The 12,195-nt window shown below is 44.3% G+C and overlaps 2 long non-coding RNA genes across 3 annotated transcripts; both read right to left on the reverse strand.

Moving 5' to 3' along the window:
* Nucleotides 1-1,018: 1,018 nt before the first annotated feature.
* Nucleotides 1,019-5,394, reverse strand: LOC308569820. The gene is made up of 4 exons (XR_014000885.1): nt 5,293-5,394; nt 3,488-3,651; nt 1,902-2,092; nt 1,019-1,261 (listed from the first exon to the last, which is right to left on the reverse strand). It is a non-coding gene; the product is annotated as an uncharacterized lncRNA (long non-coding RNA).
* Nucleotides 5,395-7,502: 2,108 nt separating this feature from the next.
* Nucleotides 7,503-9,301, reverse strand: LOC308569819. Of its 2 annotated transcripts, none has more exons than XR_014000883.1 (3): nt 9,239-9,301; nt 8,559-8,763; nt 7,503-7,616 (listed from the first exon to the last, which is right to left on the reverse strand). It is a non-coding gene; the product is annotated as an uncharacterized lncRNA (long non-coding RNA). The 2 variants fall into 2 exon arrangements; XR_014000884.1 differs by having other exon boundaries at nt 9,205-9,281.
* Between the last annotated feature and the right edge of the window lie 2,894 nt (nt 9,302-12,195).

Raw genomic sequence — 12,195 nt, forward strand, 5'->3', positions numbered from 1 at the left:
TACTTTGGGTCCTAGCATGTCACTAAAGATTGCTTTTGTAAGTTCTACTTTTTGTTTTGCTGAAAGGCTTTTTGGAGGCTCAGATGAACCGCACCCCATTCACTGACAGAATGGGTCGTGGGTGTTGTGGGGGCAGAGGCTAGACTTACCCCTTCCCAGCAACATGCAACAGAGACCGTGTCCCCCACCCCATTCCATCCATGTGTTATGCCAGCATGTGAAAAGTATCTACACACATAATATCAAAGTATCCACGCAGGACAGGACTGGGGAGCTGTTGGCTCTCTAAATGGACTACAGTGGTACCTCGGGTTACATACGCTTCAGGTTACAGACTCCGCTAACCCAGAAATAGTACCTCGGGTTAAGAACTTTGCTTCAGGATGAGAACAGAAATCGTGCTCCAGCGGCGCGGCAGCAGCAGGAGGCCCCATTAGCTAAAGTGGTGCTTCAGGTTAAGAACAGTTTCAGGTTAAGAACGGACCTCTGGAATGAATTAAGTACTTAACCCGAGTTGTACAGTGGACAACTCCCATAATCCCTAACAGTTGACTCTGCTGGCTAGGGATGATGGGAATTGCAGTTCAACAACATCTGGAGGGCCGAAGGTTCCCCAGCCCTGACAGAGTTTCCAAGGTCATTCCCCCTCCGATGGAGGAACTGTTTATGTGTAGTGACCCTTCCACATGCTGTCTGAATGTGCAGATAGCAGGTGGGCATGGCTACCAAGTACATTGGCAGGGGGGACACAGCCAGACTACACAACACTGCTAATGCAGTTCTTTCAAGATGGCATGATCTGAAATCTCCTTCTTGGAACTTACTGCTACAGAGTGGTGAACAGCATGCATTTTTCAGCAAAAAGGCCACATTGGGAGGTAGAAGTTCAAACTGCAGAAGCAGCAAAGGGTGCAAGCTCCACATCTTTGGCCAGATGGATCACCTAATGGTAGCTCCTCCATGCCATATGAATTTTAGTTAGCCTGTATTCAGTCTGCAATTATACTCAGTAGTAGGATATAGGTGCTGCAAGCTGGGATTTGGCGTCTAGCGCATTCATTCAAGCCGTGAGGTTTATGAATGCAAATGAGCTGAAGTCTTCTAATTGTTGTTCCTATTGGAGGTCACTTCTCTCAGGAAGAGAAGCGTGTGGCAACATTGTGAAGCGGCCCATAAATGGTGGAAAGAATGGATCAGAGCAGATTCAGAGTGGTTCAGATAGATTATAACAATGATGATGCCTCTTTGACTTGGGCATAACCTGTAATAATAATAATAATAATAATAATAATAATAATAATAATAATAATAATAATAATAATAATTTATATCCCACCCATCTGGCTGGGTTTCCCCAGCCACTCTGGGCAACATATAAACCACAACAAAACATCAAACATGAAGAAACAAGATATCCTATACAAGCAACAAACAAACCAATAAATCAATAAAAACCAATAACAATGATAATAACAATAACAAGTTTACAGTTATACCCAAATTAAAATTAACCACCAAGCCCAACTAAACATTTAACCAACACTAACCCAACAAAAATGAAACAGATGAGCCAAAATTAGAAGCATTTAAAACATTTGAAAACATTTTAGCCAGTTGCCCCAGCGCAAGAGTTGCTCCAGCCCTGTTCCTCTGGCCTCCCAGGAGCCTCTTTTAGCTGTTCAGGGTGAGTGTGGCCAGGTGGGAATTGGCCTTGTAGCAGGGATCAGGTCTTCCTTCCAGCACTCAGGCAGCATCCTGTGGGGTCTTCTTTTTTGGTCAGAAAACATCTGTATTAACTTTGCTTTGGAAAAAATCCTTCTTATTTCTGGATGCTTATGCACTTATATTCCTGTGGTGTGAGGACTAACTGTTGGACAGGAAAAGCATGCAAAGAGACTTACGATTCAAGGCTGGAAGGATAACGCCCACCATCCATGGACTCCACGGTCTGAAAACCTTCCTGCACTTGAACATATATGTTATCATCATCGATGTTTGCACGGAAGAGCTCCGCCGGCAGCACGGCCCAGGGAAATATTTCGGAGGCTGTTGAAGTTGCTCATCTCGACGCGAGTCTCTTTTCAAGTGCGCGCTGAAAATCCCAGTATACGTAAATATTTATAAGTGTATGAATGCCTGATAGAATGTAGAGTTTAATTACATTCCATTATTTATAAGAAGACATTTATTAATTTATTTAAAATGTACATTTTAAATACAGCGCCCTGACGCTCAGCCCGTTTCAGAATTCACCGGCCATTCGATAGGGAACTTGAAAGGAAAGGAGCGTCGCTGGGATATTTAAGCGCTCGGCACAAATATTGTTTAATGAACGTGCGGAGATTTACCTAGTGGCCTCTTTTTGCAGCCTTGGCTCTAGATCGGGAGGGTGAGAGAGCTCCTTCCTTCCAAAGGGAGCTTTAGAGGGAAAGCAGTGGAAGGAAGCCAAAATCGAGCAGATCCAGGTGTGCAAATCTTTTGGATTGCTGATTGTTTGTTCACAAGCTCTTCCCTGCCCTGTGATCACCCCAGATGAATTACAGCCCAGACTTAGGCTGCATATACACCATACATTTAAAGCACATTCTACACCCAAATAATTCTGGGAGCTGTGGTTTGTTAAGTGTAGCTCTGTATGGGGTAAGCCATAGTTCCCAGGATTCTTGGAGGGATATGTGTGTTTTAAATGCGTATGACACAGCCCTATTTATCTTAGTCCCCATCCACACCATACATTTAAAGCAGTATTATACCACTTTAAGCAGTCATGACATTCCCCCAGGAATTCTGGGAGATGTAGTTTATTCGAATTGTTAGGAGATCCCCCAATTCCACACCCAGAGCAATAATTCTCAGAGTGGTGTACCAACCACTCCCTCTTCACAGGGAATCCCTAATGGAATTTCAACACATTTTATTCTCCTGGAAACCTTTGCAAATTGGGACTCTTCTGTTGTTTGGGAGATAATTCCAAGAGTACTGATTGTACTGCATATGCAGATCAGTGCTAGAAGAAACATTTCTTTGACCTGCAGTCTAGAGAATCCTTTTTCGTAGAGACAGAACAAAACTGCCGCCTTGGGTTTGCAGCCATTGCATGTTGCTAGAAGTTTGCCGGTTTGCCAATGCAGTACTGTGGTACCTCAGGTTAAGTACTTAATTCGTTCCGGAGGTCCATTCTTAACCTGAAACTGTTCTTAACCTGAGGTACCACTTTAGCTAATGGGGCCTCCTGCTGCCACCGCGCTGCCACCGCACGATTTCTGTTCTCATCCTGAAGCAAAGTTCTTAACCCAAGGTACTATTTCTGGGTTAGTGGAGTCTGTAACCTGAAGCGTATGTAACCTGAAGCGTATGTAACCCGAGGTACCACTGTACAAACCTTATCACCAGCTGGGTGGCTGGTTAGCTATCAGAGTCCTTTCTTATTGATCTGCCTGAAATCTTTTCTCACTTTGCAGATGTGAGTGGCTTGAAGGGACGCTACCTGAAATGTTTAAGTGCCACATTCCTGAAGCCAGCTCTTAAGCTGAAGGTGGTTAGGCATCTCTAAGGTACTATCAGCCGGCCTGGTCATAAATCACTGAGCCTTGTTGTTTACTACTCTGACTGATCTCCAGAACTAGGATCAATGCAGCTCATTCCTCAGATCTGAAACAAGCACATATAAGAGAAGATGTCAGGAAAGACCGTTTTAAAAAGAAGGTCACGCCTAACCATGTCTCAGGCCCTAGAAATATTTCTTACAGCCCCCCTGGGGAAGATCACATTGTGTTGCTTGGAGGGCGACATTGTGCCGGCTGGGAAGACAACAAGTCCAATCGTTTTGTGTTGCTGTTGTTATTTTAATGGATCCTGTAACACAAGGGTGAGGAAAGTTTCTGCTGAGAGCCACATTCCCTTGGAGGTAATCTGTTGGAGGATGCAAGTCAGCAGTGGGCCAGAACAAAGGTGGATGGGCCACTCCTTTCTCTTTCCATTTCCCCCCTTTGTCTCTTTCTCCTTCTCCTTGTCTCCTGCCCCCTCCCTCCTTCCTCCTCCAAACCTGGTGGGCTGCTGAGAGAGGGGTAGATCACCAGTTGCAGGAAACCATGGGAGGGGAGAGTGGTCTTGTGATTGAGCCCTGTTGGACTCATGTTCTTACATTTTCACTCTTGATCAAACAAAATAATTCCCTGCCACTATTTCATCTCTCCACCCCTTTTGGTTCCCCCTCTCTCATCCTTCTTTCCCTTTGGGCTCCCCCCCACCCTGGTGTAAATTTACCAGGAGTCAGTGAACTTTTTCAGCAGGGGGCCGGTCCACTGTCCCTCAGACCTTGTGGGGGGCCGGATTACATCTTGGGAAAAAAAGATGAACGAATTCCTATGCCCCACAAATAACCCAGAGATGCATTTTAAATAAAAGCACACATTCTACTCATGTAAAAACACCAGGCAGGCCCCACAAATAACCCAGAGATGCATTTTAAATAAAAGCACACATTCTACTCATGTAAAAACACCAGGCAGGCCCCACAAATAACCCAGAGATGCATTTTAAATAAAAGCACACATTCTACTCATGTAAAAACACCAGGCAGGCCCCACAAATAACCCAGAGATGCATTTTAAATAAAAGCACACATTCTACTCATGTAAAAACATGCTGATTCCCAAACCGTCCGCGGGCTGGATTGAGAAGGCGATTGGTCCGCATCTGTTTGCCTTTGTTTGCCTACCCATAATTTAGGCACCCCATCCATATAGCAAGTCTCAGCCATGGTTTCCCCTCCTTTGCACACTCACTTCGTATATAAGTGGCTTTTGGGCTGGATTGAGACACTCCCCCTGAATGTACAGATGCATATGCTGAGATTTGTGTGACCTGCATGTAGACCTGATTTTGAGGGGTGAGAATGGCCCAAATGCTAAGCATTATATCTGATTCCAAATGAAGTCCAGATGGTATCCAAATACAGATGAAAACCTGCTTCTTGATGTCAGGAACCGTAATGCAAAATGAGTAGCAAATAAACAACATTCCAAAACCCATAGTAGGTTTGATGGGTTAAATCCCATTGCAGGACAGATAATAAGAGTGATGGTTTGGTCCTTTCCCATCACAATATGAGAGAATGTATCTAGGGATCCAGAAGCAGATGTTTGAAATCCTATACTTAGATGCCTTCTGGGTTTTTAATAGTACAAAACGTAGGCCCTCCCTCCTTGTATCAATAAGGATAATGAACCATTTTAAAAGGCAAAAGGGTTATAACAGTGGAAGCAAACACTACCTCTCTAGTGTGCATACCCAATGATGGTCGTCCGTCCCCATCCCCTATCCCCCAATCTCTTTTACAAAAGCTTCCAGGCAAGCAAAATTCCCACTAACTAATGCTGATTGCAGTCCTCTTTGAGAAGAAATAATGGAAAGGAATCAGCTGATGAAGGAAATGAATGGTGTCCAATTACAGCAAATGGTGATAAATAGAAACACATTGGAGTTGCTTACACTCACACTAATGCAAACTGGTCGGTCTAATGTATCTTTCTTTCTTTCTTTCTTTCTTTCTTTCTTTCTTTCTTTCTTTCTTTCTTTCTGCTCTCTCTCTCTCTAAATAGGGCAACTTGTTGTTCCAAATCCAATGTTAAAAATGATCAATTGGGAGGAGTACATCTGTCTGATCAGCAAGCAGATAGCAACGCTTGGTGGTGGTAAGGAGACAAATGCCAGCTCAGCATAAACTGCTACCAATCTCTGCTTCTTCACAATGCTTCTTCACAAGTTTTGGGTGTTTATTTTACTCGCATGACTCTTAATTCTCACAAGGAAAGTGGGGGGGGGGGTCGGGTCACCCTCTCTGGCTCCCTTCACCGCATCAGTGTCATCAGTGTCCCGTAAGTTGAAAAGTGGACGGGCCTTAGCAGCAGGGAGACTCCCCTCCTCATGGATGTAGTGTGAATTTGAAGTGCCTGTGTGAGTGTCTGGAGGCGGTTGGAGGATGGGTGGCGGCTAACGGATTGAGGCTGAATCCTGACAAGACAGAAGCACTGTTTTTGGGGGATAGGGGGTGGGCTGGTGTGCAGGACTCCCTGGTCCTGAATGGGGTAACTGTGTCCCTGAAGGACCAGGTGCGCAGCCTGGGAGTCATTTTTGACTCACAGCTGTCCATTGGAGGTGCAGGTCAATTCTGTGTCCAGGGCAGCTGTCTACCAGCTCCACCTGGTACGCAGGCTGAGACCCTACCTGCTTGCTAGAGTGGTGCATGCTCTAGTTATCTCCCGCTTGGACTACTGCAATGCACTCTATGTGGGGCTACCTTTGAACGTGACCCAGAAACTACAACTAATCTAGAATTTGGCAGCTAGAGTGGTGACTGGGAGTGGCTGCCGAGACCATATAACACCGGTCCTGAAAGACCTACATTGGCTCCCAGTACATTTCCAAGCACAATTCAAAGTGTTGGTGCTGTACTTTAAAGCCCTAAACGGCCTTGGCCCAGTATACCTGAAGGAGCGTCTCCACCTCCATCACTCAGCCTGGACACTGAGGTCCAGCGCCGAGGGCCTTCTGGAGGTTCCCTCACTGCAAGAAGTAAAGTTACAGGGAACCAGGCAGAGGGCCTTCTTGGTAGTGGCACCCGCCCTGTGGAACACCCTCCCACCAGATGTCAAAGAGAAAAACAACTACCAGACTTTTAGAAGACAGCCCTGAAGGCAGCCCTGTTTAGCAAAGTTTTTAATGACTGATGTTTTAATCTGTATTTTTAATCTTTTGTTGGAAGCCACCCAGAGTGGCTGGGGAAACCCAGCCAGATGGGCGGGGTATAAATATAATAATAATAATAATAATAATAATAATAATAATAATAATAATAATAATAATAATAATAATAATAATAAAGTCCTCTCCCATCTCTGGGTGTATGTACCTCCATAGCACAGGGGGAATAAGTTCAACCCTTCGTCTTGCTTGGGTCGCAAGTCCAAGCTGCTAGGTTGAGTTTATGTCCTGTTGACATAAACACAGCCATTGATGTTCTCCTGACTCCTGCAACTTCCTGGCATTAGGGCAGACCTGGTAGACAGTAGTTTTCATGATTCTGTCCTGCTTTTAATGTTTCTTTTATTAAATAATGTTTTTTTTCCTGTTGTCGCGCACCACTCTGATATGTAAATACCTTTATGTAAAGTGTGCAAATACTTCTATAAATAAATAAACAGAAGTGTCTGTGAGAGGCCAAATGCTTATTTGGGAGAGTGAGGAACTGCTTTCTCTTCCACTTCCCTTCCTGCTTGTAGTGCTGTTAATTGCACAGATTAATATCAGTTAATGCCTATGCCATAGTTTTAATGAAACTGAACGGAAAGCAAATAGATTCTCACGTGTATTTCCATTGTCTGTGTCGTAAACATTCTATGAGGGATAAACAATCTCATTGCCTATGTCTGCATTAGATCTCTTGCAGCTGTGCAAGCATCTGTGGCTACACATGAAGGCGGCTGATGTCACTGCGGGAATGGATAACGCGACAATATCTGCTCTTCCCCGGTGGCGACAGGCAGCCTTTCTTTAGCATTTAAGTTTCCGGAGAGACGCCTCGTTATTTCAAATTGATGGAGAAGGAAAGGAATCTGAAAAGACACCAGATGAAGGTAGATTCTAGTGTTGTATGAGGGGGGGGGGAGCAGTTCAAGAACAAAACAGCTGGGTTCTCCAGGTTGAAAATATCCATATTGCAGCCTGTCCTTATACTGAGCTGCCTCATAATGTCACATCACGGGTCCATCTAGTTCCATATTCTCAACATGGATTGGTAGTTTCAGGTAAGGGGCATTGAACTTGGCACCGTCTGCATGAAAAGCAAGTGCTCTACAAAGGAGCTGATACCCTCCTGCTCAATGGATGCCAAACCTTCAGCTGATTCATACACAGTCGTTGTTTTTTTAGTTGGGATATATTTGGGTGAGCACAGTGAGCACAGTATCACCTCATTCTCTCACAGGGAAGTGTTTCTATGACTGTTGTGAGCATCGTAAAAAGGGGTAAAGGACCCCTGGACAGTTAAGTCCAGTCAAAGGTGACTCTGGGGTTGCAGCGCTCATCTCGGCTTTCAGGCTGTGGGAGCCGGCGTTTGTACACAAACAGCTTTCCGGGTCGCGTGGCCAGCATGACTAAACCACTTCTGGCACAACAGGATACTGTGACGGAAACCAGAGCACATGGAAATGCCATTTACCTTCCCGCTGCAGAGGTACCTATTTATCTACTTGCACTGGCATGCTTTCGAACTGCTATGAAGCGTAGAAAATTAAGCTTCTTAAATGAGAAATGATACTTCTCAAAAAGAACTTCAGATGTGAACAGGTTATATCCCACTAAGAAAAATATCTGACTGCACTATCTAAATTAAACACAGCTGGTTTTGCCCCATACATGCAGTGTGGGGTAGGTAAGGATGAAGCTCAGCCGAAAGTGAGTTTTGCAGGAAATGCTGATCCGGTTTGGCAAAGGGGGAAAGGGTCACCTGACATCATTGTGACATCAGGTAATTGACAGGACAATGACCCACTCACCTTTCACACTTGATATGTTGCAGGGTGGGAGAGATAAAGATCCAGGCTGCTGATTGGATGCAGTTCCCCACTCCTGTGATAAGTAGACGCCAGTCAGCATGGCTGTATTAAACTAGAAAAGAACAGCTTTGGACATTATTGCAGGAGTGCTTCAGCTGAATGGGGCATCGTTCTTTCATTCTGCCAGCAGAGCTTCCTGTAACACCTAAAGGAGAATCCGAACTATTATTTATTCATCATAAACCCACTTTAATAACTAAATTATTAACCCAATTTATTTATAGACAAGCCTTCATTACAGGGTAATCCCAGGATGGTTTCCAATAAGTGTCTTAAACACAACAAAACACATGACTGCATAATGAAATGAAATGTTTAAGTGGGACAGTTACCAGCCCTCCACTCTTTCCCATCTCAGGCACTGTGTTGGTCTGTAAAGGGAGTTGAGGGTCACCTGGGGGGGGGGAGGCCTTAAGTGCTTCCCGTTTCCTGGTGCCACCCTCCCCTGTATTTGGAGCCTGGCGGGCCATGCGTGGAAGCACTCAGACAATACTGTGCTGCTGTCTGTGAACTGCTTGCCAACTGTTTCCAATTCAAAGTGCTGGTTTTGACCTATAAAGCCTTAAATAGCCCAGGGCCTCAGTACCTCAAGGGCTCTGTCTCTCCCCATATGAACCAACCCGGACTCTGAGATTGTCATCTGAGGTCCTTCTTTGAGTGCCCCCCTCCAAAGGACAGTGGTGGCTCACCTAGCATCATCATTACATCTCCTATCGGAATAGGCTCTGTTTATGTTCCCAGGACGTCGATTGTATGAAGCATATCCTACTGCATTGTGGGCAATATGAACAAGCAAGGGATCAACTGATCAAACCCTTACTGGCAAATTTGCCGGGAAAATCTGAAACCTCCCATATTAAATATCTTTTGGAAGACGGGTCAAATGATCTTACACTGGCCATGGCAAAGTTTCTTTTGGAGGTTATAAGAAACAAAGACCATTATGCCCTAGATAAAAGGAAAATGACTGCCTTGGTTTCTTCCATCTGTCTGTCTGGTCATTTTAACTGTATCTAGTTTTGAAATTGTTTTGTTGGTCTTTGGACAGCAATAAAGTTTTGATTTGATATTTTCAGGTGCCAGGCAAGAAACATTCCTTTTTTAACCAGGCTTTTAACTATCTACAGCTTTTTCCTGTGGGTGGGATGTTTTAATGTAGGGTTTTGTTTAATTATGTTTGTTTTGGGGAGTTTTACTTAACATATTGTAAATTGCTTTGAGTTGACATGGCAAGAAAGCACATAATAAATTTAATAAGTAATAATAATAATATACATCAGTCTCAGGTTGCTCAGGGCTTAAAATTGTGGCTGGCAACATATAGGCAGCCAGCCAGCACAGATCCCATAGAACAAGTGTTAAATGGATGCATGCAGGAGCACCTCTCAGCAGCATTCTGCAACAGCTACAATTTCCAAACCAACTTCAAGGGAAGCCCCACGTAGACTGTATTACAGTAGTCAAGACATGAGGTTACCAGGGCATGAAGCATTGTGGCAAAGCTATCATGGTCCAGAATCAGGGCATATTCAACATCTGCGATCTGTGCCTTTCCTCCATGCTAAAAAGTTTTGCAAGCTGAATGCAGAAGCCACACATGCATTTCAGCGGTGGCACTTCAGATAATGTTTAAAGCCCCTCTGTTTTTTAATCCAGTCTGTCTCAACATACAATAGAGTCCAGCAAGTTGTACAGGTGGATTGCAACAGGACCAAAAGGTGTGGGTTTGTGAATGTTTTGGAGAGGATTTTCTCCTTCCTAGTGCACAGCAAAAGTTTGCATTCAATTAGTTTGAGAGTATTTGCTTCTCAAAGCTAAAGTGTTCCGTTTTGCTGAGCTGGGTCATCAGTGGAGGAGCGTAACATCCATCTTGCGGCCTACTTGAGTCAGGTCTTTTAATTAATGACTTGGGAATCTGCTTTATCTTTTAAAAGATAAAATCTAATTGTGGTTCAAATTAGACTGTCTAATGAACGTGACCACAAAGCAATCGATCAAAAGATATAGGGGAAACAGCGGTGACTACATTAAATAAGCCTCTTGTTTGTTTTGCATAAGTATCTAAGAGGATCATCACTAGGTATATTGATGCTTTCTTTAGTGGAATTTCAGCCAATTATATCCGTGTGGCTCCAAGACTTTTAAGCACATATTTAAAGAATTGCAAGATCCAAATAAATGCATTGTTCACACACCTTTTTATATGTAGTGTAGGGAGAAAAATACTGAAGGCATGAACCAGCCAAAGTTAGGGCTTCTAAGAACTAAAGATATCAAAGGGAGTGTTCATCACATTCTGAAGTCTGCCCTGTGGAAATCAGTGGAACTCAAAAATGCTCTGTGCTTCTAGGCATTTGTTTTTTCCTCAGAAAGTTACCTCAGTTTCCTTAAGAGCATAAATACCCCCTCACTCATACACACTTGAGGATTCATGTGGCAGCGTTTACTCAAACACCCTCTGTCTGATTTTCCTTTTCATGATACAGTCCCCAAAACTTCAACTTCCAAGGCAAATTAGACCAGATGCTGCTGTGCTTATGACCAGTTTTCTGGTTTACCACAGGCATCTGGCTGGCCACTGAAAGAAGAGAATGTTGAATTCACCGGGCAATTGACCTGATCCATATGTCTTAGGTGAATGCATTTGTATATTTTTATTTCAAAACAAAACAGTAAATAGCTGTGATGGGAGGCATCAATGCAGTACGGGGGGGGGCAGGGGGCAGGGAGGAATTAAGCCTTTTGGCAGTGCTGTTTTCCCAATCGACCCTCCCTCCCATAACCCCCTCAAGCTGCTATTTGCCCCAGGTAGAAAACTGCTGTGAGCACAAATTTCTGCTTCCCTTCTGGGCAAACAGCAGCTCAATGATAGAGGGCAGCGTTTTTCTGTCAGGAAAACTAAGAGAGAAAGGGTGAAGCCCCTTTGCATCCACTGCGGTACCACAGCAGCTATTTGCTCTCTCTCTCTCTGTGTGTGTGTATGTGTGTAAAATTAAAGGCAGGAAAATGCAGTCCTGCATTTCACTTATCATCTAGTTCAACATTTCCTTGGTGGGCCTTAATGCACTTTCAGCTGTTTGTTTGTAGAATTGTTTAGTTTTATGCATGGTCCTGGCCCCAAGCCCCAGCCAGGTTAAGCCTTTACTGACAAAGAAGCACTTACAGGAGCACAGCTCCAATAGTGCTCCGGATACACACGCATACAAGCTTTAGCCTCTAGGCCATGGGTAGGCAAACTAAGGCCTGGGGGCCGGATGCGGCCCAATCGCCTTCTAAATCCAGCCCGCGGATGGTCCGGGAATCAGCGTGTTTTTACATGGGTAGAATGTGTCCTTTTATTTAAACTGTATCTCTGGATTATTTATGGGGCCTGCCTGGTGTTTTTACATTAGCAGAATGTGTGCTTTTATTTAAATTGCATTTCTGGGTTATTTGTGGGGCATAGGAATTCGTTCAATTTCCCCCCCCCCCAAAAAAAACCATAGTCTGGCCCCCCACAAGGTCTGAAGGAGAGTGGACCGGCCCCCTGCTGAAAAAGTTTGCTGACCCCAGATTTGTGGTCTGAGGAGCAGTTGCA

This window comes from Podarcis bocagei (genome assembly GCF_964188305.1).
Source record: "Podarcis bocagei genome assembly, chromosome: 12".
NCBI lineage: Eukaryota > Metazoa > Chordata > Lepidosauria > Squamata > Lacertidae > Podarcis > Podarcis bocagei.